Source organism: Chenopodium album, chromosome 10 (genome assembly GCF_948465745.1).
Source record: "Chenopodium album chromosome 10, dcCheAlbu1.1, whole genome shotgun sequence".
NCBI lineage: Eukaryota > Viridiplantae > Streptophyta > Magnoliopsida > Caryophyllales > Amaranthaceae > Chenopodium > Chenopodium album.
In genome coordinates this window covers 37,106,839-37,131,557 of record NC_137843.1, presented here as the reverse complement: position 1 = coordinate 37,131,557, position 24,719 = coordinate 37,106,839, and the positions used below count along the sequence as shown (strand labels likewise).

The 24,719-nt window shown below is 31.8% G+C and overlaps 1 pseudogene across 1 annotated transcript in view; it reads right to left on the bottom strand.

Moving 5' to 3' along the window:
* Nucleotides 1-1,128: 1,128 nt before the first annotated feature.
* LOC145565170 (uncharacterized) overlaps nucleotides 1,129-24,719 on the bottom strand; it is a 47,813-nt pseudogene continuing 24,222 nt past the window's right edge. The window contains exons 26-42 of the transcript XR_014094981.1: nucleotides 10,394-10,517; nucleotides 10,186-10,257; nucleotides 9,742-9,816; nucleotides 9,579-9,650; nucleotides 8,982-9,328; nucleotides 8,564-8,635; nucleotides 8,382-8,453; nucleotides 8,223-8,291; nucleotides 8,064-8,138; nucleotides 7,659-7,730; nucleotides 7,268-7,405; nucleotides 6,233-6,714; nucleotides 5,976-6,134; nucleotides 5,131-5,282; nucleotides 4,465-4,684; nucleotides 2,314-2,549; nucleotides 1,129-2,218 (exon numbers count right to left, since the gene is read on the bottom strand). The product of XR_014094981.1 is annotated as an uncharacterized LOC145565170 (transcript). The remainder of the gene's footprint in view (nucleotides 2,219-2,313; nucleotides 2,550-4,464; nucleotides 4,685-5,130; nucleotides 5,283-5,975; nucleotides 6,135-6,232; nucleotides 6,715-7,267; nucleotides 7,406-7,658; nucleotides 7,731-8,063; nucleotides 8,139-8,222; nucleotides 8,292-8,381; nucleotides 8,454-8,563; nucleotides 8,636-8,981; nucleotides 9,329-9,578; nucleotides 9,651-9,741; nucleotides 9,817-10,185; nucleotides 10,258-10,393; nucleotides 10,518-24,719) is intronic.

Genomic DNA, 24,719 nt, shown 5'->3' with positions numbered 1-24,719 from the left:
ACTGTTGTTCTTGACTTTTAAAATCCTTCAATATTAAACTTTTGTTATTATTGAAAACATGCATGCGATTATGAATTTATCTCCTTGGGATAATGAATTCTGCCATCAAAATAGAACAACATATGGAGGAGTTAAAGTGCAGAGAGCTAACCTTCACTATTTCTTTTATAGATAGATTTCGCCAGAGTGACATTCAACGGTGGTGTATTTCGCCGGGACTATACTCGCTTGATTTTTCTTCTAATTGGGAAAATAACAATGAACACTGTATAAAGAACTGTACATCTATCAATGATCGAATTATATGTTTCAATAATACCAGGAGAAATTATTCGTTTTCCTAGCATGGCCTTTCTTCGAGGATCGCGCCATCAAAATCCTTCTTAGAAACAAGGTAGGCGGGAAAAGGCGCAAAAGTTATCCCACCCTTATCTTCTATATTGACGCTCATATGATAAAAAAAAATAAGTGACGTGTCACAATCTAATGCAATGTGTATGTGGAACCAACATACATGAAATGTATCCATATCACCTTCCTTTATATATGCTTGTTTCTTCAAAGATTTTTATGCTATACATGTTTTATTTCTTTATCCATGATCTCCATATTGCATGTTAAATAAGACCCGTATTTGAATCTCATGTCTAATAAGATAATTATGAACGATCAGTTTAGGAACCCACTAATTGTGTTGTATGATAAAATGATCACAATATTAGCAAATTATGTGTGTACTAAGATTTGACAAACGTATTATATACGAAGTATATAACTAGTTTGGAGCGAATTGAATTATATTTTAAATTGTGTGTCTTTTTAAATTGCAAATTTCCTAATTTTGGTCATATATATGTATTGTCATTTATGTTAAGTTTGTTTGTGCCGAGGACTCTCCACCCAAGTGGTTGGGGGTTCGATCCTCATCCCTCCATTCCTGTGATAGGATGGGAGACCTCCCCGTATCTTACCGCATAAAAAAAAATAATAAAATAAAAGTTTGTTTGTGCCAATAATTCAAAAGCAAAAAGGAGATAGGGAGTATTGATTTTTTTTTTAATGTCTAAATTAGGGTTCTTAATATGGGGTAAATTGTGGAAATTGTTGAAGGTGATCGAGCTCATTTACAGAATATTTGGTGAAATCCGTCATCAGTTGTACATAGACATTGTGACCATTAATACAATGATAGTATTATATAATAAGATATTTTTTTTAATAATACTTTTCCTTTATTTGTTAGATAAATCACTTTTTAAAAATGAAAGTTTCAATTTAAATGCATAACCCCCTTTTTACTTATGTAAATTATTTCTATTTCTCTATTATCATGAGTCCTCTTAATTTTTTTTTTTCTCTATCTCTTTCTACTACAAAAACTGCATAGGAGTTCGTAATTATTATAGTGATGCAACTAAAAGAACAGACTTGTCAAAAAAAACAAAAAAAAAAAAAAGAACAGAGGAAATAGTACAAAAAAAATTAAGTTAAACTTGGTATGTGAATATAGTACAAATTGAATATGTTGCAATAAAAAATAAAATAAAATAAAAATTCAAAAAAAAAAAAAAAAAAAAAAACCATAGGGAGTGTAAAGTTAAAAGGTAATTCGCAAAAATCAAAACTTAAAAAGGTAGATATTGACCAAAAAAAAAAAAAAAAACCAAAAAAAAAAGAAAAATACAATCCAACTAGTATATTTCTAAGATCAACTAGTCGAAACTTAAACAGGTGGATATGAAGGAAACCATTTCTGAATTAGGAAAAATCAACGTGGGAGTTGTCCACTATAACCGTAGAGAGACTCGTCCCCATAAAGATGCCGCGAATTTCCATCACCATATGCCCCAGAACTGGAGGCTGAATCAGTATATGGATTTAAACCTGCCATCTGTAGTATGTCCTCCAGCTGTTTTACTACGTTTCCCATGACAGGTCGATCAACTCCTGATTCTTCGACACAACACAGAGCCAAATCGACGTACTTCTCAAATCCTTTTAATGATGTGCCTAGACCGATACCTGGGTCTAGAAACTCATAAAGACCATATAGGTCTTCTGCTCTATCAATGGCATTCCTCACTTCTCTCACAATGTATCTACCTCTGTCAATTGGTGACTTTCCGGTAATGAGTTCCAGCATTAGCACCCCAAAGCTGTAAACGTCACTTTTCTCATTTAATTTTTGTGTCATGTAATATTCAGGATCCAAGTATCCCTGCATCACAAAAGTTCAGACTTAATAATCAATCATTGTCCCTTTCACTTCAATCATGTAATATTGAGGATCAACTTAGATGAATGTATACACACCATTGTCCCTTTCACTTCAGTGGAGATATGGCCCTTTCTAACATCAAGAAGAGTCTTGGATAGACCAAAATCTGAAACTTTTGCATTCAAGTGTTCGTTAAGCAGGAGATTGTTCGACTTGACATCCCGGTGTATGATTGGTGGGCTGGCTAGTTCATGCAAGTATGCCAGACCTCTTGCCGCACCAAGGCCAACCTTGATTCTCCTTCTCCAATCTAATCTTATTCCTGATTTTCCTGCAAGACACAATATCATCATTTCAGGTTGGATCATACAACTTAAAGTCGTCATTAGACCAGGAAAAAAAATATATACATATCTGGCTACACTTTTTTTTTTTAAGTTACATTATTGGAAAATTTTCTTAAGTAAAACTATGACAGCCTTTCTGGCTAAGTACTACTACAATTATCACAAACTCCTAGTGCAGAAGCACATAAAGATTATTTCACTATAAAGATTATTTCACTATCATGCATAATGTACTAGACTTCGCAAAATAAATGTACAAGTCATGCATGTATGTAACTCCAAAAAATACAAGCACTTGTACTGACCACAATATAATGGACATATTTAATTCTTGTAAAAAAATATTCCCTCCATCTCTACTTGTTCTTCCTACATTAATTTTTTTCTCTTAAAATTATTCCAAATAGGAAAAACAAAACGAGACGTTGGGAGTAGTAAAACATAAACTATATAAATCTGCAGTCGGAAAGAGTGTTTTTATCTCTTTAAGGGGGCACTTGGATTGGGAGTATTAAATTAAGGGGTAATAAAAGTCAAACCAAGCAAAATTAAAGTAACCACAAGAGAGGGAGAGCTAGATGATGTGATTGTAAGAAGATTTATATAGTGATGGTGAGGTGATAGGTGAAGAAAGGGAACAATTACCCTTATTTTGAGGGTAATAGGTTACACTAGGGGGAGGGTGGGTAACCTATTACCCTCATTTTGAGGGTAATGATTCCTCCACCCCTCTCTTTTCCTTATGTCACTACAACCTTAATTCATTTATAAACACCTTGTCTCCCTACAATAATTCATTAATAACTCTAATCAACTATAATTTAACTAGTTTGACTTTTATTACCCCTTAATTTATTACCCCCATTCCAAGCGCTCTCTAAAAATACTTCCTTACAAAAATAACAGAATTTAAACTTAACTACAATGAATATAGTTGATCTTACTCATTTCCTTTACACTCTCCTTACCCCCAAACTCATGAACTCAATCAACTCATCTACTCTGATTTTCAACACCATCCACCCTCTCCCCACTAGGCCAATATCACCCTTACCAATACCACCAGCACCCGCTTCCTCTCCTAACTACCCCGCCTGCCCAGCCAAAAAAACCTACCATCTTGCAAACCCAGCCACACAACCAAATTCTCACAAACCTATTTTTTTTTTTTTAAAAAAAAAAAAATAATTAAAAATAGAAACATAGCTTTTTGTATCATCAATTATGTCTTTAGATAAGCCAATGTGACAAAGAAGAAAAAAAAAACTCCAAATCTATAGATTTCAAGTTCAACTTTGACCTTTTAAACATCAAATATAACCATGATGGTGGTAAAATAATAAGAGAAGGAAGAGGGAGTAGAAGCGGCAACGTAGCAACAGGAAGGGATAGGGAGTGATGATTACATATAGGGGAGCGGCGATGGCAATGGTTTTTGGCACTGACACCATGAATGTGAAGGTGAATGTGGTGAGCAATGGAGACAAATGGAAGAGAGCTTGATTATCAAACAACACTTTATATCAAAGGGAGTTTCCCTGTTCTACACTCAGTGATTCTCATTACAAGCTACAACTGATTTAGAACATTAGCCTAAATTAATGGTCTATATTTAATAAAAGCATCTACTTGAAAAAAAAAGGTTCTAACTTCTAAGACAGGAAACTGTAACGATTCTAACAAATCACAATGTTATTCTAATATATGTATAGATCATGTTCATGTTCGACACTCATATAAGTCTGAAGTGCTAACTGTTCAAATTATACCAAATTATAAGAAAATAATCTAGTCAAAGGTTTTAAATAATTCAGTGTTTTCTTGTTCGGGCTTCCACCCAGCTAGCATTGACGGTGCACAGGCACAGGAAAAAAGACAGAATTAAGCCGATATATGTACCTGAGAGACTCTCTTTCAAGGTACCGTTTGGTACATACTCATAGACCAGTATGAGTTCTCCTTTCTCCAAACAGAAACCAAACAGTTTAACAAGGTTCTTATGATGAACTCTTGATAGAAGTTCTATTTCAGTTTTGAACTCAAGGTCACCCTGCGGTGAACCTTGTTCAGCTCTTTTTACAGCAACTAGCTGCCCATTTGTAAGTGTCCCCCTGTAAACCTGTTGAGACACCATAAGAAATATAAGACAAATTAAAATATAGGGGGGAGAGAGATCCATCAAGAAAAGGTAATTTAGATCAGCAAAGAAGAAAAGCATTTTTCTTGAAGAAAAGATCACTCACTTTTCATCTCCATTTGAATCAAAACATGGAGACGTATGAAATCAGATAATCAGAGAGAGAGAGAGAGAGAGAGAGAGATTAACACAGTTCCATCAAGAAAAGGTAAACTTCCATCAACAAGGAAGAAAAGCATTTTTCTTGAAGAAGTTCAAAAAAAAATTTCATCTCCATTTGAATCAAAAACATGGAAACATATGAAATCAGATAATCAGAGAGTGGAAAGATTTATTTTCAAGCTAAAATGCAAATAAAAAGCATTATGCAGGATTTGCATCTTATTTGTCCTATAAAGTAGTATACAATTCAAATTGAACAAAAATACCTTCCCGTACGTCCCTGATCCAATCACATTGGATTCTGAGAAATTATTGGTCATCTTTTTTATCTCTTCAAGAGGAAACACCCTTGATCCTGCCAATGGTAATGTGCTACTGGTGCTGCCAGGGGACATCCAAGATGAGGTTGACGGTAGACCTACAAGTTATAAATTTTTGTCATGAAATAGTTCTAATAGTAATGATCAAGTGTTTTAGCTTTATAATGTGTGAGTTTTGGAATAGTTCAAAGTCCTACATTTGTATGCCTGAGATAGATAAGCTCGGCCTGATGACAGACTGCAAACTCAAAAACTAAACAAGGTGCTTTCTCTTATTGTGTTAAAATGGTCAAGTTGTTATTAAAGAGACTGAGCCACTTTTTATCAATATTTTTTTGTATCCTTGCATTGCGAATTTGCTAGTTTAGTGGGTTTTGAGGTTGTTGGAGTTCTGTGTATAAATTAAAATCATAAACCACAGAATACTTGCATTATATTTAGAAGAGTAAAAGAGAGGTAAGTTCTACAATGGCCGGAAATTTGTCTACTTTAAGGTGTTTTAGATAGAGGGAATGATATGATGTTCTGAAGTACACCTTCAAACAAGAGCGACTATAGGATAGGGTTGAGATCAAAGCAACATTTGAGTCCTCCAGGGTTTCTCTCGGAAATTCTCTCTATTTGTTGTATGACATGATGGCACAATCTCTTAAACTGATTGTTTAGAAGAATAAAGGTGGTTGTGTGATGGATTTTGGTTAAAATAATGAACCTTCAATCTTTAGAAAACATCATAAAGTTGTTGTAATTGCAAGCCTCAAAAGATATCCATGTAAAAGAAAAACAATTACCGAAACGATTGTCTGGCTCCACAGTTTTAGGAGGCCTCTTTTTACGGAAGCAAATGATTGCTACAACACACAACGCTATGAGTAAAGCAGCCCCTCCTGCAGCGATTCCAATAATAGCAGCCATGCTCAATATCTTCTTTGGTTTAGGTGCAGATTCCTCTAAGATGGGTACATAAAGTGAAGGTTAATAAGGAAACTCCAGAACCAAAAGGCACAGAAAAATGTGTTAACCAATTTTCTTTTCAAAACAGTGTTACCTGCAAAGGTTGTATATCCATCAGCAGTGAAATAAAATGGTCCATAATCTGGTGGTGGTTTAAAAGTCTGGTTGGTGAGCATAAAGCCTAAAGTAGATATTGCAGTCCTATTGAAACGATCTTGATCAAGGGGAAAGACTTGCAAGGTCATTTCAAGATAATTTGATAGACCCCTGCTTACATTGCTGAGAGATACCGAATCAACAGGGACTTCTTTAGCTTTAAAGGTTTTAAACAGTTTTGTCTCTAAATCCTTATAGTGAGTGAAATTTTCCAAGTCTGAAAATTGTGGGGCTCTAAATACAAGCGTCCCAGTGTATGGGTAGGCACAGTGACAGCTAGGGCTGGAAATTTTATCTGAGTCACAGTTGCTAGGGGCACAATTTTGTGCTGTTGTTGTATATGAGATATTAGACTGTTGAGGAAGAATACAGTATCTTTCTCCCGAGATAGCATCTGAACAGTAAGGATTTCCGACAAGGCTGCAATTGTAAATAGTGTTAGAGGCGTGAATGATAGTAGAGTTAGTATCCAGTCAGAACTCAGAACACATACCAGCAGAACGCAACAAGACCTTTAACTCCATTAGGTTAACAAAAATATGTTTCTCCATTATATGTATTTCATATACAACATAACTCAGTCCAAACACAAATTTGCTCCATATAAGAAAATGTAATTGGGGAAAAGTTCTATGCATGCATTTTCTTGTGTGATTGAAAGCACATAACTGTTTTTGAAAGTAAATATTTATGGCTTGGATTCAAATTGAAGTAAAGCAAGCTGGGAAAAAGAAATAAACAACTGCTCTCCTGAGATCGAATACATTTTCCTCCAGTAAAAATATTCATTTAAATGGAAGAAAAGATTTAGAAAATGTTTTCTTCAAATTTCTTATTTTACACCACAAAGAACAAAAGTTAAGAAAACTATTTTCAGCATTCTAGAGGAGCCTTCCTCTTTAAAAAATTTAATTTGCAAACAGAAAAGCAGAAATTTAATAGCAAAGTTGAATCAAGAATTTTCAAGGCTTACATTATTTGGACATTAGCATCCTCAGGTCTTTTAGTGTAAGCACTAATATTGTTGGTCTGCATGTCAACTAATCGAAGTTGTAAGCTGACAGCAGAACCAATATTCAATGTACCACTGAGCTTGTTCCTCTTCAATACCCTAGATTAACATTATAAGAAAAAGGTATTAAAATGAAAGAACGCTTCCCTCGATCAGATAGTTTGGTTCTTTGAAGCATCACCATAAGTAAATGATTTTGGCTTTGTTTCTTTCACTCGAAAACTACTTTAGACTATTAATGTTAGAATCTGAGTTAGGTAGTCCTTATTTGAGCTTATCTAAACTTCTTGGTCCTTATAGCAGAATATGCACCACTTTTGAAATACTGACTTTGAACTTAACTGATACTCACACTTTCTGTAACTGAGGGAGGCTAAATAATGATTCTGGAACTTCACCTTGTAGTTGAATCCTTTCCATTATTCTGTACATAGTAAATGTACAGATATCAACAATATGAAATCAATTAGGTATTTGGGCAATAAAACAGGACAGATTAATGCAAGGTGTAGTCTTGATTATTTGCAAAATTCTACAGCAAAAGAAAAAATGTCCTTAGATTAGCAAAAAATTAATAGTTGTAGGTAAGCATAGTAAGCTAAAAACATTAATTGGCAAGGAAATGAATCAGCTATATGCAGAAAATCAATGATGACAAAATTTCACATATTTAAAAAGGAATATTCTATCTGATTTCATTCAATTCGAAATTAGTAAGTCAATCCTTTTTGTGTAAACAAAAAGTCAAGAAAAATACAATGTAATCAACGATGGCAAGGCTGTGAACCATGATGGAACATCTGAGGTATCAAAACTATTGTTGCTCATGTCCCTGCGCACAAATTAATATAAATGTCATGGTTAAACATCCACTTATAGACCTCAAGTACAAGGTAAAATATGATCATTAACTTACAAGTAACTGAGTTGGTTCATGCCAGTAAGGTCAGGCATAGAGCTGGTGAATTGATTGTTAGATAAAAGCCTGAAAATAAACAGATATTCATGTATGATTTATGCTGATGATTCTGGTTGAACAAAGTCCACAAGTAAATAGACTTTAATTATTACTTACATATCGGTAACTTCAGTAAGATTGGAAATATTTGAAGGGACAGACCCACTGAATGAATTCCAATCTAATCGTCTGATAAACATTGAATTTAAAGAGATAAAAGTTAATGGTAACTTTAGCTACTTCTCAATAGTCTTTGTTTGTTAATGATATCTTCTGGAAACATGAAATAGGATACTTACAGAACCTCCATTTTATTCACTAGACCTATCGTTGACGGGATGCTTCCTTTAAATTTATTGTTATCCAGAAGCCTGGTGCAGCCAAACATATGCTTTGTCAATTAATGAGTTAACATACCTAACTTAGTCTATGGTCCACAAAATTAAAACATCATTCTCAAAGCCTAGTTCACTGCATGGAAACGGCTGAACATAATAACTAATTAATAATGCTGGACTGCTAGAGCAATGCAATAAAAGAATTAAGCAACAGGTTTTTGTCAGAAGCTTTGAAAAAGAATACAATTCGAAAATATTTACCCCAGTGAGCTTTGCTCAGCAGAAATTATCCATTCAAATTTGCACCACTACCAGTGAAAATATGTCAATGACTGGACTATATCTTAACATAAATCTTGCAATCTTGCATGGTACTTACAAATGAATAAGTGTCATATTTTCATGGAGCAGCTGAGGCGGAATTGAGCCAGAGAGTTGATTTCTTCCAAAGTGACTAGCAATCAAATAGACAAGCAATTTGCAACAAGAAATTGATAATTAAAAGATTGAAAGAGGGCAGTACAATAATGGTGAAATTAGATAAGTTAAATGCCTCAGACATACAAGTGCTTGCAACTATGCAGCATATCAAGACCAGGTTTAGTCCCATTCGAGACAGGTAATGTTCCAGTAAGCTTGTTTTCAGCTAGATCCAGCCAATAGAGCTTAGAAAGATTACCAATTGAACTTGGGATTGGCCCGCTCAAACTATTAGAATTCAATGATCTGCAGAATACCAAAGTGCAGAATTCAGATATAACTTAGTATGAAAATATAAAGGGGATGAGCAATATAGCCCTCTTTTTTTTGGACAGGGACAAATGAACTGAATGGATGGAAGTTTAACATAAATATATAACTCATTAGAACTCAAAATCAAAGTGTGATAGTGTACAAACTATCAAGCATCTACACAACATACAGCATAAGTTATAAGAGAAAATTTAAGAAAGAAAGTGAGAACTAAAATTCTTACAAGAATATCAAATTTGAGAGAGATCCTATGCTGTCTGGAATTTTGCCAATGAAGTTGCAGCCAACCAAGATCCTACAGTGCAGCATGAAAGAATTATTGTTGCAAGAGAATATAAGTTACAAGTAACCATATACAGTACATTTTGTAAAATCACACTTCTTACAGGTTTGTAAGCTTTGCTAATTTCCCAATTGCTTCAGGAAGTGAACCGGTCAGTCCCTTATTAGAAGACAGGTCCCTATACAATATTTTCAAAAAAAAATATATATATATTAAAAATGGTCATAAATAATATGAAAGAAAAAGAGAAGACTTGTTGAATTTCAAAATGATGAAAAATCCATGAACACAATTTAATAGAATACTAAACAGTGAGCTACCCTAGTGAAGAGGGTTTCCTGATGTTCTCTTTTCTTGCCTATATAAATTACTTTAAAAATAATAAGTAAAATAAGTTACAAAAAAAAAAAAAAAATAAAGAAATACCATATACGAAGTACAAATTACGGAGTAGTAAATACAGGAAAGATGACGGAAGTTTTTGGTATATATCTACTGTATCAGAAAAGACAGATGTTTGAGAATGAGAGAGCACAAGAAAACATACAGAGTTTGTAGCTCAGACAATTGCTGGATATCACCTGACAGTATGCCCTTCAGCCCAATGCTTGATAAAGTTCTGAGAAGCAACTTGTAAAATCAAATCAAGAAGTGCTTCATAGATGGTTATGGCTGCCTCTAGATGTAATGTCTTGTAAAATCAAATCGAGAAACAACTTGTAAAATCAAATCAAGAAATGCTATGTGTGACTTACATTGAAATCACTCGGGAATTATTGCAGGCAATTCCTTCCCAGCGATCACCACAAGGATCGCGAAAACCATTCCAAGATGGTGGCACATTTTCCCAAATTGCTTTGAGGGATAATAATCCAGTAACTGCATGATGAGTAACCAAATTCAAATTAAGACTTGGATGGATTTTAATTCATCATTGCTGAACTTCACAGGCAAGAAGGTGGTCCAACATGTTAAGACTTACGTGATGGCATGCACTATTGCACACAGCAGAAAAAGACAGAGAAAGGATTCAATAACATACAACAAAGATGCAATCTTGTTATAAGGCTTGTCAATAAGTCTGGTCAATATCTGGAAGCTAGGTCTTCATTCACTTTTTATGATTATGTTACACTAACAGTCCCTCTGTCCAACATTATTTGCCCATTCTATAATCTCTGACAGGAAAACACTGTTCAACAAAGACTTATTTTTGTTCAAGAATCATAGGGACGAAAATGGGAGAAATCACAGCACCTATTGACTTCTTAGCAGAATTACAGCACTAGCTTGAGGTGTACAGTCGTTCATGCGCCACAAAATCCAAAACAAAATAAACTAACTTGAAGAACCGAACACATAAGATACATAGAAAAGTCAAGTAAAAACAAGTTTTCCTAGGTTATTTATCCAATTTGGGACCAAGGCTTTGTTGTTATTGTTGCATTTAGCGGTCCAATATCTCAACATATGAGATAAAGATACAGCCGAATACAAGTAAAATCCATGGATAACAAACCAATAACAAAATTGAAGCTTATACAACTAGAATAGCACCTGACCTATATGAACATTCTACTTTCCTAAGAGAAGATTGCTTGTCAAAGGTATAAGATCAGAGACAAATCCCTCAATCAACATTGAACATGTTCCAACCCGCATGGCCACAAAAGAAAAGTTACACTTATATTCCTAGAATCCTATCACGCTAAAGATGATCTTAAATGGACCATCCTGGTTTCCTCATATAACCAAGAAACATCTTAAATGGACCATAAATGTGATACGAAGAGACATGTCTAAATATAACCTATTTGTATTACCACATCAATAACGAAAATTAAATGCAGAAAGAATTATACATTAGAAATGTTAACATAATGTTGTAATCTTCAATGGTTTAAGAAGTGCTACAAAAATTGTTTAAATTTTGGAAATTTTGTCAAAAAAAACCATCTATAACAACCTTTTTGTTAGAAAAAACCTTATAAAAATCTTTTGGCATGGAGAAACAAGATTGTAAAATATTTTTGTTGAAGACAACCAAAAACTCTAATTACCCTAATTATCCTCTAATTTTCCCTAATTAGCCTTTAACTCTCAATTAATTAATTATATTAATTAAAAAAAACATAAAACACCGTAGCTCACCTCAGCCACCCCCTCCCCTAGAGCAGCCGCGGCGGCCAGAAGCGGCGCCGCCCCTACCACCTGCCGTCTACCTTTCCCTTCCCTTACCCCGCGCCGGCGCCGATGCCGCCCCTACCCCGGTTCGCCGGGAAGTTTCACCTACCAAAAGAAATCGCACAAACAAATCGCAAATTTCGCCGGCAAGTTATCAAAACAAATCACACAAACTTCGGACCCTTTGAATCTCAATTTCGGAAAAGCTTTAAGCAATTCTAATGAATGCCCAGAATCCTAGATGACGAATCCCCATTTCTGTAATGGGTCGTTGTTGATTGCGGCGGTGATGGTGGCCACTCTATTGGGTGGAATTTTTGGGTTAGGGTTTAGGAGGGTAGTCGCTGCGAGGGTAGGGGAAAGGGAGGGGGTCGGTTCGGCGGTGGAGGTTGGTCGGCGGGGTGGGGGGTTCTACGCGGAGGCTGGGGATGGGAGAGGGGGTTGCTGCCATGGGAGGGGGAGAAGGAGAGTGGCTCTGGTGCCCGGTGGTGGTGAGGAGGGGTTTTTGTTTTTTTTTTTTTTTAATTTTATAAATTAACTTAATTATTAAATTGATCAGTGAGAATCATATTATATAACTAACATATAAAACTAAACTTTTAGCCAGGCCACGAGACAGTGACGCTTGGCGATCCAACTTTTCGCCAAATGTCATAAACTTCTTAGAATAAAAAAAAAAAAAAGGTTTAAAATTCTATTTTCAATCTAATTTGGATAGAATTTTAGGATAAAATTGTTAATTTAGAGTTTTATTTTTGATAAAATACCAATATTTCAGATGTACAAATTGAATTATAATTTTATTCCAAAAATATTTTAGATTATAATTCTTAAAAATTATTATATAAATTCATTTTTAATATCATAATAATTTTTGGAACGAAAGAAGTAGTTCAAAACGTAAAACATCCATTTATAACATTTTTTCTAATCAGTTAAAATAATATACTAGTACTACACAATCTAATATAATTTTATTACTATGTAGACCTATCAATCTGAGTGGAGTCATGAGTCATCTCGGATCAGGTCACTTTACATTACCGGCCAAGAAATGTTCAACCCTTACCTAAAGTTTTGGGTTCGGATCAATCCAACGGGCTTCTAATATTTTTTTATTTAATTTATTTTTTGTTTTTATTTTTTATTTTTTATGTCATTACATGCCTATTAGAGTATTAAATAGCAAATCGTCACAAAAGCATATCAATAACTAACTAAATTTTATATCAATGATATATTTTGAAATTTGACATATAGATTAAAAACTAATAAACACACCGGGCATCGCACGGGGCACAAAATTAGTTAAGGATAATTTGAAGAATTAAGGGAAATTAGAGGTTAATTGAGTGATTAGAGATCTCAGGTTGTTTTCAACAAAATTATTTTACAATTTGATTTCTTCGTGCCAAAAATTTTTTATAAGGTTTTTTCCAACAAAAAAGTTGTTATTAATGGTTTTTTCTTACAAAATTTCCTTAAATTTTCAATCATCATATTATTAGGATAGATATCTTCCTTCTACAAACAAAACAAGAACAAAAATATAAAACAAGGTCGATTGATGAGTAAGCACAAGTGCAGATAAGTACCCATGAAAGTAAGAAAATGAGATGTTGATCTCAGACGAATTACAGAAGACAAAGAAAGGATCAAACTAACCATCATCAGGGTCTGTTTCCGAGGTTGTAATGGAAGTTTGCATACATATCAGAAGTAGGTAAATTGCTACCTTAAAACTCATTACAGGCAACAAGATGAAACTATTTAACACAAACACTCGAAAACCTCACAGCATAACTGTGGCAGCAAATAAATTTTACAGAAAAGTTGAGGAATTTCCAAAAACTCAATGACTTATACAAGCTTGCCCAATGAAATCGGTCAACCCGTTTTAATTTATTAGACTATATTGCAGTATTCATAGTAATGCATTTAGTTAAGAAAATCAAAAATTCAATTATATACTCAGTCAAATGATGCCAATCACTAATCAAGATATTGAGGAGCAAAACCCACTAATAGTAAGCATTTAATTATGATAATTTACTGTTATTGTCGATGATCAATCAAATTGCCATTATAAAATAGATAAACAAAAACAGGAAAAACCCACAATTTGGCAAATGAACTCATCACATTTACATACATAGATGAAGATTTTGATAAATTGAAGTTCGTTTTCAGAATAATAATAACAACAACAATAATTAAAAATTCAAGGGACTAATATGATACTGAACAATTTAACAAGAACAAATCAATCAATGGGGAGATTGAAGACGTGCATACAGGTTAAATAATCAATAATAGCCCGTCAAAAAAATAAATAATCAATAATAGACTTTTAAGCATGAATTATGGATACTATACTAGGTAATCAATATAGTTTCATAAAGAAAGTGGATATATAAAATATAAATCTACAAAGAACTAGTAAAAGCAAAGTAATTGTCAAGGGAAATTATTAAATGAAAATTACGTACACAAACTTCATCATATTGATGCTTTCGGTCTCCATTGATTTATTCATTGATGAAGTAGAATTTTTTTCCTTTACTCAACAAAAATGATACGAATTTTATGGCAAATAATTGGTGATTTGTTTATTTTCCGGTGTCGGTCTCAATAGTGAATTGTGTGCATGGACAATAGGTCTAAGATGCACCCTTGTGCACCTATTTTAGATGCAACACCAGCCCACAAGCCCAATTTCAAACACACCCCATTAAAAGATACCCAAGCAAAAATGAGCCTACCCAAAAACTGAACATATTTTTAAAATACAGCCCACTCAACCATCACTTTCAACAGCTATTATTTTTTAAATATAATTATTTTTAAAAAAACGTCACTCTTAAATTTAAATTTCTGAAATTTATTACTCCTCTCTTTGATTTTCTCTCTCTAACAATCATACACAATTCACTCTCTCTCTTAAAAAACAACCATGAATATTTAAGATGAGATGAAAAATCAATTGGATTCTCCCCAAAAAGGCAATTTTATGTAAATTTCACTTAATTTTGTTTTCATTTATATGATTATCATTTAATTTTGTTTGAATATTATTCGTTACTCTATTGTTCGAAATTTTTTTATTGGAATTGTCAAAAAAAATTAGTGAAATCAAACGGATATCTTATGTTCACATTCTGAAATGCATATGTTCATATTTTGAATTCTTATGTTCATATTTTGAATACTTATGTTCACTTTCTAAAACGCATATGTTCACTTTCTTAAATGCTTATGTTCATATTTTGAATCCTTTTGTAAACTTTCTGAAATACATATATTCACTTTCTAAATCCATATGTTCATATTTTTTATGTGTATGTTACATTTTAAAATGCTTAATTATGTTCATACGCATTCAAAAATGAACCAATACATATGTTCATATTTTGAATGCTTTTGTCCATTTTTCAAAATGCATATGTTCATATTTTTAATACTTATAATGCATATGTTTCATCATCATATTATTTTTTATTTCTTCAATTTTTTATGTTCATAATTAAATGTCTTATATTCATAATAATATTTTATATATATGTTCATAATGTAAATATTCATAGTAAATATTTGTTATTCATGAAATATTCTCATTAAGTCTGTTTATACATATATTCTCTTTCTTAAATGCATATGTTCATATTTTTTACGCATATGTTCACCTTTTAAATGCTTATATTTACTTCAAGGAAACCAATGCTTACGTTCATATTTTGAATTGTTATGTTTACTTTCTAAAATGCATATGTTCATATTTTTTATGCCTATGTTCACTTTCTAAAAAGCTAATGTTCACATTTAAGGGAACCTATGCAATGTTCATATTTTGCATGATTATGTTCATTGATTAAAAAAAGTGCAGAAAATCAGATGAAATTCATACACAGAGGAAATTGATCGAAGCTAAAAAAATTCAATTCATATGAATTCAAAAAATCAGATAAACTTAATCAATTGAAATTAAGCACAAATTCACCACATAATAAATTCAATTGAAAAATTGAATCGGAAATTGAAACAAAAGAGAGAGAAAAAAAAATAATAATAATAATAACCAGAGGAGAGAGAAATTAAAGAAGGAAGGAGAAAAAACAAAGGAAAAGAAAATCATAATGAAATTTTTGATCGAAAATTTTGATGAGAATTAGGAAAGAAAAGAGAAGAGAGAGAATTGGGAAGAAGTAAACCAAAAATTGTTGATCGAAAAGAGAACAGAAAAAATTGGGAAGAAGGAAATGTGTTAGCGCGAAGAACGTTGATCGAATTCAGAAGAACAGGACTGCATTTTGCTGCGTTTCATTCAGTGAAACATGCGTTTTGGGTTGTTGCATCTACCTCTACATGCACAAGCATGCAGCTAAGTATATGCGGTGCATGGACTCCCAATTCTAGTACAAATTTGGACTATATTTAGCTTTGCACGACAAACTCTTTAATTGACATAAAAAACCGTACAAATTCGTTTCTAAATGATCGCAACACTTTCTTCTTTCATCCGTTTGATAATAATTGCAGCACTTCTTTATTTGCTAAGGATTAAGGACATACAATTATTTAGAGTGAAGTATATGACTGGGTACAAAACTATGGCAATTGTTGTAGATTGGGTACTCAACATTCACAAGTTGCAGTTAGAGTACTAAACTATGTACTCAACCTGTTTAACTTGTTGTAGCCGGTTAATTACAGCAGATAATAGCAATTTTTTTTTCATTGCCTTCAAGTCTGTAAAGAGCAATAATTGTCAGAATACATTAAACAGCAAAATGAGCATTGCAACTGTCATTTAGATAATATAGCCATTACAATTGAAGGAGTTAAGCAATTTTTTGCTTGCTCCATAATCTTCTTGTCTGAATTTTTTGCAAGATAAGAGTGTTTGTGCTACTACTGAGTGAATCTGCAGACACAGGTAATAACAATGCAAGAATAGTGCTTTCTTCAAAATAAATAAATAAATAAATAAATAAAGATTAGTGCTCATGAGTTCCTTCTGAGTCACACATTGCTTCTATCCTTTAATAACTTTCTATATATGTTTCACCGGGTATATAGAACAAAGACTTTAACCAAGTAGAAATATTTCAATAAATGAGACAGAAAGTTAAAAAGCCAAGAACTAGAATGAAGTAGATGGAAGAAAACATTCCATTTTACACCATTTCCTTTCTTCTTGCTAACCTCAACGCCATTTTCGATCAACCACAAAAGGTTTTTCACCACCTTATAACAGATTATGAAACTTCGAAACTCACTGATTTTAGAAGTAGGAAGGTTGATTGTAGACACCCTCCCTCAACAATAAACTTCTAAGGTTATTCTTAAATCTAGACAAACATTATTTTCTCTGGTTTCCCATTTCCATCTATTAAAAATCTACCATTTCCATCCCTCTTTTCCCCTCAATAGTTTTTTTTTTTTTTTTTTTTTTTTTTTTGGAGGGGGGGGGGGGGGGGGTTTGTCCAATTTGAGTATTTTACCCATCAATTGAACCTCTATCCATTTTCAATTATTTCACAAACCCATTTATTTACTCAAACACCCAAATATGCCCAACATAAACAGAAATTAAATAGCACACAAGATTAATATGAAGTATGTATTAATTTACTTAGTCCCAGAAAAATCATAAGAAAATATAAGTTTAAACATCACATACTATGAAACTAAAAAAATTTCAGGCAAAGGCTACACATAAATCTAGTTTATGTGGGCCATGTATAAACCGCTTACATGGCATTGCTTGATAGATGTTTGTTTGGGGTCCAAAAATATTATATTTTAAATTTTCATTCAAAATTTAAACCAAATTTTAAATCAAATTTCAAAATCTGATTTGTATTTTCTAAGAATAATTAATGTATCCATTTTCCCAACCATCCAATTCTCTCTCCTCTCATTTTTTTCGCTGAATTTTTTTTTTTGGTCTGGTTTTCTCTCTTCTAATGTTGTTCATGTTCATAAATTCACTTTTTTTTTTCCAGATTTTTTCGATAGTTTAATTTTATTATTTTTTTTAATGTTTATAATCATGTTTCACGACTAATTTTCTGCTTATTAGTTTTGGCTAAAAAAATTTTGAGGTTTGAATTTCGATTTTAAGCAGTCTTTCTTTCGCTTTATTCTTTCCCTTCGTTCTTGTAGATTTTTTGTAAAAATTGTTCTTCATTTTTTGCTTGAAAATTTGTTTGTTTTTAAGAATTTCATATGAATATACAATGTTTTGTTATACAATAATATTTAATTATATTTTATTTATCTTGTGTTACAAATCTAGTATGTAAAATTTTGTTGATTTATATGAATTTTATTATTAAAGCTGGAAAAAAAAGGATGTTTTTAATTTATATTAGCTTTTTTGTATTGATTTTTCAAATTATTGACTTATTTTGAAGACAAATAATGTTACATTTTCACCCCAACCATTTGTTTAACCGAGTCGTACTGTATTATGTGAATTGAAATTCGTTATTTCCTATGTTCATCAATTTTTCCAGATTTTTTTGTGAAGAAGAGTTTTCCTAGATTTTAAAGCATCAAAGTATAAAATTTCTTCAAGATAGATTATTGACTAGTAACAGATGTTAGGCATTGGATTATTCACAATGGATTAAACTCCTTGATTTATGATAATACATGTTAATAAGAAATTAATATTCATTTTTAGCACCAAACATGAAGCTTTCCTATCCATGAAATATTTGGAGTCAGTAAATTATTGATAGTTCAAATTGAAATATTTAAACATAGAAAAAAAATCTAGTATCTTAAAAATTAAACGGGTTGTAATGATTGTAAGTTTCTAATTTATTTAGTAATAATAGTTATAGTATTCATTAACTATATTATAGTAACAACAATTATTTAATAATGGTGGTGTATACTATACAAAAGTATAAAGTATGAAGATGTTAACATAGTGAATATCCTGCACATTTGGTTATTGATGCAATTAACAATTGTAAATTTAAAAATAAATATTTGTAGTAGTATTAATATTAAGGAACAAAATTTAACTTCTTAAAAAATAACAATTGATTGAGATGTGCTATTTGTCCTTATAATAATCAATTATCTAATATAAATATTATAGAACATAATTTCACTTTTTTATAAACACTTGTTATCGAGATTTAGTTGTAAATTATCTCAATATTAAGAAGTATAGTTTCCCTTCTAAAAAACAAAAATTGATCGAGAGTTTCTATTTTATTTTATATTACAAGATTAATAAATGGTGTGCCTTATAATAATTAGTTATCTAATATTAATATTAATATTAAGCAATGAAAACAAAACTAGTAATGCTAGTTGAATATGTCTTTACAAGATGATGTAAAGAAAGTTTCAAAAAAATTTAAGTATTATTATTAACATATTATAAAACTTTTACTTATAATTTTGCATTTTTAAATCCTTTTTCACAAAATTATATACTGTTTAGTAACTAATAACTATTATTTGTCATCCAAATTTATTTTAATATAACCCTCCACTATTTTATTTAACCCTTCACTATTATATTTTGTAAATGAATATTTTTGCATAATATCACTATTTGCTTAATCAATGTATCGAGTGTTAGTATTTTTATATTACAATATTAATAATCATTAAGCATTTTTAATAATCAATTATTATCCAATATTAATATTAAGCAACGTAATTCACTTTTTGGTAAAACATGTAGATCAGGAAATAGTAGTTGTATTATTAATTTATTACAAAAGAGCACCATTTCATTTTTAAAAATAACAAGTGATCGAGAGTTAGTATATGTACACTACAAGTTTAGTAATTTTTGTGTCTTGGAGTAACCTGTTTTATAATATCTATTCTATTAACTATTACTCAAACAGAGTATGCTGACATCATCACTGCCTACATGTCGCTCTCTTAATAAAAAAAAAATTCCGCCTAAATGCAAGGTGGATGTCATCTTTTTTGTTTTTTTTTCATGAAGCTTTCATATTTAACGTTTTTTCAATTTAAATATTGGAAGCTTCTACATTACAACTAAAACATATAAATTTTGAAATAGTTTTAAATAGCATATTAGTAAATTATCTCTTACATTGAAATATGTATTAAGTGACGTTAAACCAGTACTATACCATAATTTTGATGAAAATATAAAATTTTTAAATTATTAATTCATAAAGTATACCATGCATCGCAGGGGTTCTAATCTAGTTAAAGAATATATAAAATCATATTAGTATTGCAAACAATATTGGATCAATGGTTTATTAAATATAGTTACTAATCTCCTTATAAGTTGATGAGTAAAGGATAATAAAACGTAGATTAGTTGTATATCTTCTTACATAGTAAAAGGATGATAAAACGTAAATTAGTAGCAACTTTTGGGTATCATTGGTAAGAAATTAAAAATTCCAAAGTTGCAACTAATATGTAACGGAGGAAGTATAAATATGTTATTTGAAACTTTTGTTTCACATAACGCTATATTTATTAGTAACCGATAACTAATTTATGTATTCCAAATGTTATTTATTTTAACCCTCCACTATTTGATTTTAACCATTCACTAACTCATTTAATCCCTCCAATTTAACTTGAAAGAGTTACTACTTAATATTTAAATATTTATTTTTGCATAATATAATTTTTTTATAAAATAATTGATCATGAGTTCATATTATAAATCCTCCGTTTAAAAATATTTTTCTCACATGAAATCTTATGTTTAAAATTAATATTAAAGAATGTGACCATACTAGTAATGCTAACGAAAATGTAGAAAAATAATAATTAATAAAATCATGAGTAGTTAGAAATCTACTTACTCGTACAAGATATAAACAAAGATTCCAAAATTTTAAGTTTTATTATTAATATCTTTCAAAACCTTTATTTAATTTTCATAAATAACTATTTGTTGTATTCCAAATAAATTTTTTTAACCCTTCTATTATTTGACTTTAACCATTCACTACTTTAGTTTAACTCTTCAACTCAAGTCTTGTCGTTAATATTGGATGTTTAAAAACAGACATTTAGCATTTGATGAGTTATTCTTACTTTGTAAATATTTATTTTTGTAAAAATAGTTAAAACAACCTTATCCCTTAGGCTTGAATTTACTTTGGTAACAACTTATATTTAAATAATATTCAAAACATAAATTATAGTTTGCAAATATCGGTTGTTGTTTTTCCCATTCGGTTTAGAATTTTTTCCTTCATGATCGCGACCCTTAACCCTTACCGACCTATGCTCTTATCAATAATGTATGGTGTATATATAGGGACAATGAGACATTGAGAAGGTTGGTTTTTATGTATAGACTAGTAAATTTGTACCTCTTGGTGATGCCTTTACATATGATATCAGATAGAACGTTTTCTAGTAACAATAACATATAAATTGATAATGGGGCTATATGCTTTTGTAACTTCTACTGTCATGTGATATTGGGGCTATTTGCCGACAACTTGTTGATTATTTTTCAATTGAAAAGATGTTGTTGGGATTATGAAGCATTAAATGAAGTTTTGCGCTAAGCCTTTTCTCCCGCCCAACAGTATATTTAGCCGCCTAAAGCCAAATAATTTTCCCCCTCAATTTTCCCTCTTTTTTTTGGCTAGTAGTGACGTGGCACACTTTATTGGAAGTTTATGTCTACCCCACATAAACCAGGTTTATGTGTAGCATCTCTGCAAAATTTATGCATGTGAGATGAAAGAAAGTAAGCAACTACAAATTCCAGAAATTTGATTAAAAATCAAAACTTTGAAAATAAAATAAATCAATACACCGCCACTTGTTGCTTAGCTTCTTGGGAGAGGAGAAGGCATCAACTCCCATTTACCAATGCAATGTCATCATGCTTTGTTTTTCAAAATTGATTATTTATTTTTTTAAGCTAAAACCGGTTAATACCAATTAGAACAGGTAAAATGGCCGGAATATTCTCTTCGGCAAGTACTATCCCATAGTTTAATACCCAATTTGCAACTTCCGATAGTCGAGTCCCCTTTTTCCAACAAACATGAAAGTTTAGTACCCAATCATATACTTTACTCCAATTATTTATTTCTCCTACCAACCCCACTTAGGACCCGTTCACTTCACCTTATTTTTGCTTAACGGAAATTATTTTTACTGAAACAAAATTATATTTGCTGAACTTAAATTATTTATATTGAACTTAAATTAATTTTACTGAACTGAAATTATTTTTGCTGAACTGGAATTATTTTTACTGATTTTCTATTATAATTCTTCTTTAAGAAAACTGAATTTTACTGAACTGCACTTATTTTTACCGAGCTGAAATTATTTTTACTGAACTGAAATTAATTTTACTGAACTGAACTTATTTTTACTGAACTGAAATTATTTTTACTTAATATTATTTTTTTTAAGATGAAGTGAGCAGGGCCTTACACTACTTTTTATTATTTCTCTTTCTTACTAACAATTAAATATATTTTCATTAGTTATACTTTATATAAAAAAAATTCTCTTTTTGGTCTCCACCCTATAATTTCCTAAAACTTCGTGTCAACCTTACTATTGCAATTATTAAGAAACGGATACAATATTTATTTTTTTATTTTTTTATTAATACCTACCTAGATTTTTAAGTTTTTGCTCCGGACCCCTAAAAGTGTCTTAAACAGTTCTGCCAATTTTGATACTTTCTATTATAATTACGGATTTTAACTTTAATTGACTTTAACTTTACGTCAGAGACACCTTATTTAACATAGACGACATATGTTGTACTCCCTCCGTTTTTTTTTTATAAGCCAGAGTTGAGATTTTCCACTATTCATATGTCATCATTTACTTAATTTTCTTACCAATATATAATATATATGATCATATAATAATATGTTGTTGGATTTGTCATAATGTCTACTTTTATAAATCAATTTTTTCATAATTTTTTACTAATCTCTTATTAAAATATTGATAGTCAAAGTTGTGTCTCAGCAAATGTGCAACTTTGACTCTAGCTTGTTAAAAAAAAAAGGATAGTTGTGTACGGATTCCAAATAACCAGATTGGTAAAAAAAAAATGACCTATATCGACAATTTTGTAAAAAAAATACTTTTTTCTGTATTGGGTGCACCCGCACCCAACAGTTCGTGCGTCTGTGCGATCTCCTTCTTCTCTTCCCTTCTCTTTCTCTTTCTCTTTCCTTCTTCTCTTCCCTTCTCTCTCCTGCGATTTGGTGGTGTATTTCAGTGGTGCGATTTGGGTTGATTTGGTGGTGCGATTTGTTGGTGGCGATTGGGGGTGAGATTTGGGTGCGATTTTTCTGGCGATTTAGTGGCTACTTGGTGCATATTGGTGGTAGCTATCGGTGGTGATTATCCGACGATTTGGTGGACACTTGGTGCATATTGGTGGTTCGTTGCTGATGGCGGTGGCTTGGTATTTACAGTGAAAAGGTGCGGCTGTGTTATGGGTGGAGGTGGTGGCGATGTGGGCAGATTTGGTGGTGTTTGTTGTTGCGGGGTGATGCGGTGGTCTGACAGTTGTTGTTGTTGCAGTTTGTTGTATTGGGTTAGTGTTGGTGAATTGGGTCGGGAAGGTGGTGCGGGTGGTGGTGTTTGAGTTTGGAGTTTGAGTTTTTAGTTTGAGAGGGTTGTTGGCTAATACATTTAAAGAAAGAGAAAGAAAGAGAGGAAGAGGGGGAAAGAGGAGAGAGAAGGAAATAAAAATGTGTTGTTAATCATATTAGCCAATAAATGACATATATAAGCCAATAAAAATGATATATAAGCCAATTGATATCTTATATCAGTCAATATTAGAGATGTATCAGACATTAATATTCGTATTAGCCAACAAAAGAAATCAATGAGCCAACAAAAGATACATATCAGCAAACAATAAGAATATATCAGCCAATAAACAATAAGCCAATAGAGGATGCATATCAGCCAACAAAAGGGTGCATATCAGCCAACAAAAGGAAGAGGAATATATCAGCCAACAAACGCTATTTATTAGCCAACAGAAAGAACATATCAACCAACAAATGGAGCGTATCAGCCAACAAAAGGATGAAATCAACAAAGAAAAGTAACAGGTAAGCCAACAAAATAAACATATCAACTAACAAAATGAAACATATAAGCCAACAATTAAAATATACTTATTAGCCAACAAAATAAATATATCAGCCAACTAAAGAAATATATAAGCCAAATGATGTCTGATATCAGCCAACAAAAGAAACATATCAAAAATTAAAAAAAAAATAGGAAAAATTAAAAAGAATAATCCCACCTTTCACCCATCTGCTCAAAATAATCCCACCTATTCGAATTTCAGAAATAATCCCACCTTGTAACCCCATCTTCCCAAAATGAACCTTTTTACAGGTAACCTAGAGAAAAGGTTAACCCTTTTTTTTATTTCTTCTTTCCCTCTTTCTCCCTCATTTTCCCTCCTTGTAGGGAATATTTCAAGCATTATGATAACCCCAAACTTGAACCCCACTGTAATCATACACTAAAGTACGGTGGCGTTCCAAAGGGAAAGACAAAGAACAAAAAGAGTCGCCAACAAGTTTTAGGAACTTGTAAACCCAAAAGACAATCCAAAAAGACCATCAACTACTCCATAAGGTCTTGAACCAAACAGGGTCCGGGGATGAGGGTACGAATCCAATCTACAAAAGAAAGGACCCGCCCTATAAAATAGGCCTCTACTTTGTTCTGCTCGTATTCATGTGCGTTTTTCGAATAACATACAAACATTAGGTTGAACCTAACCTGTTTAATCTATGTCGGTTGAATATTAATGCACAAATAATACTATTATTGGCGATCACTTGAGTTAAAATCACATTAGCCTAAACCAAATTAATAATTATCTTATTAAGCGTGATT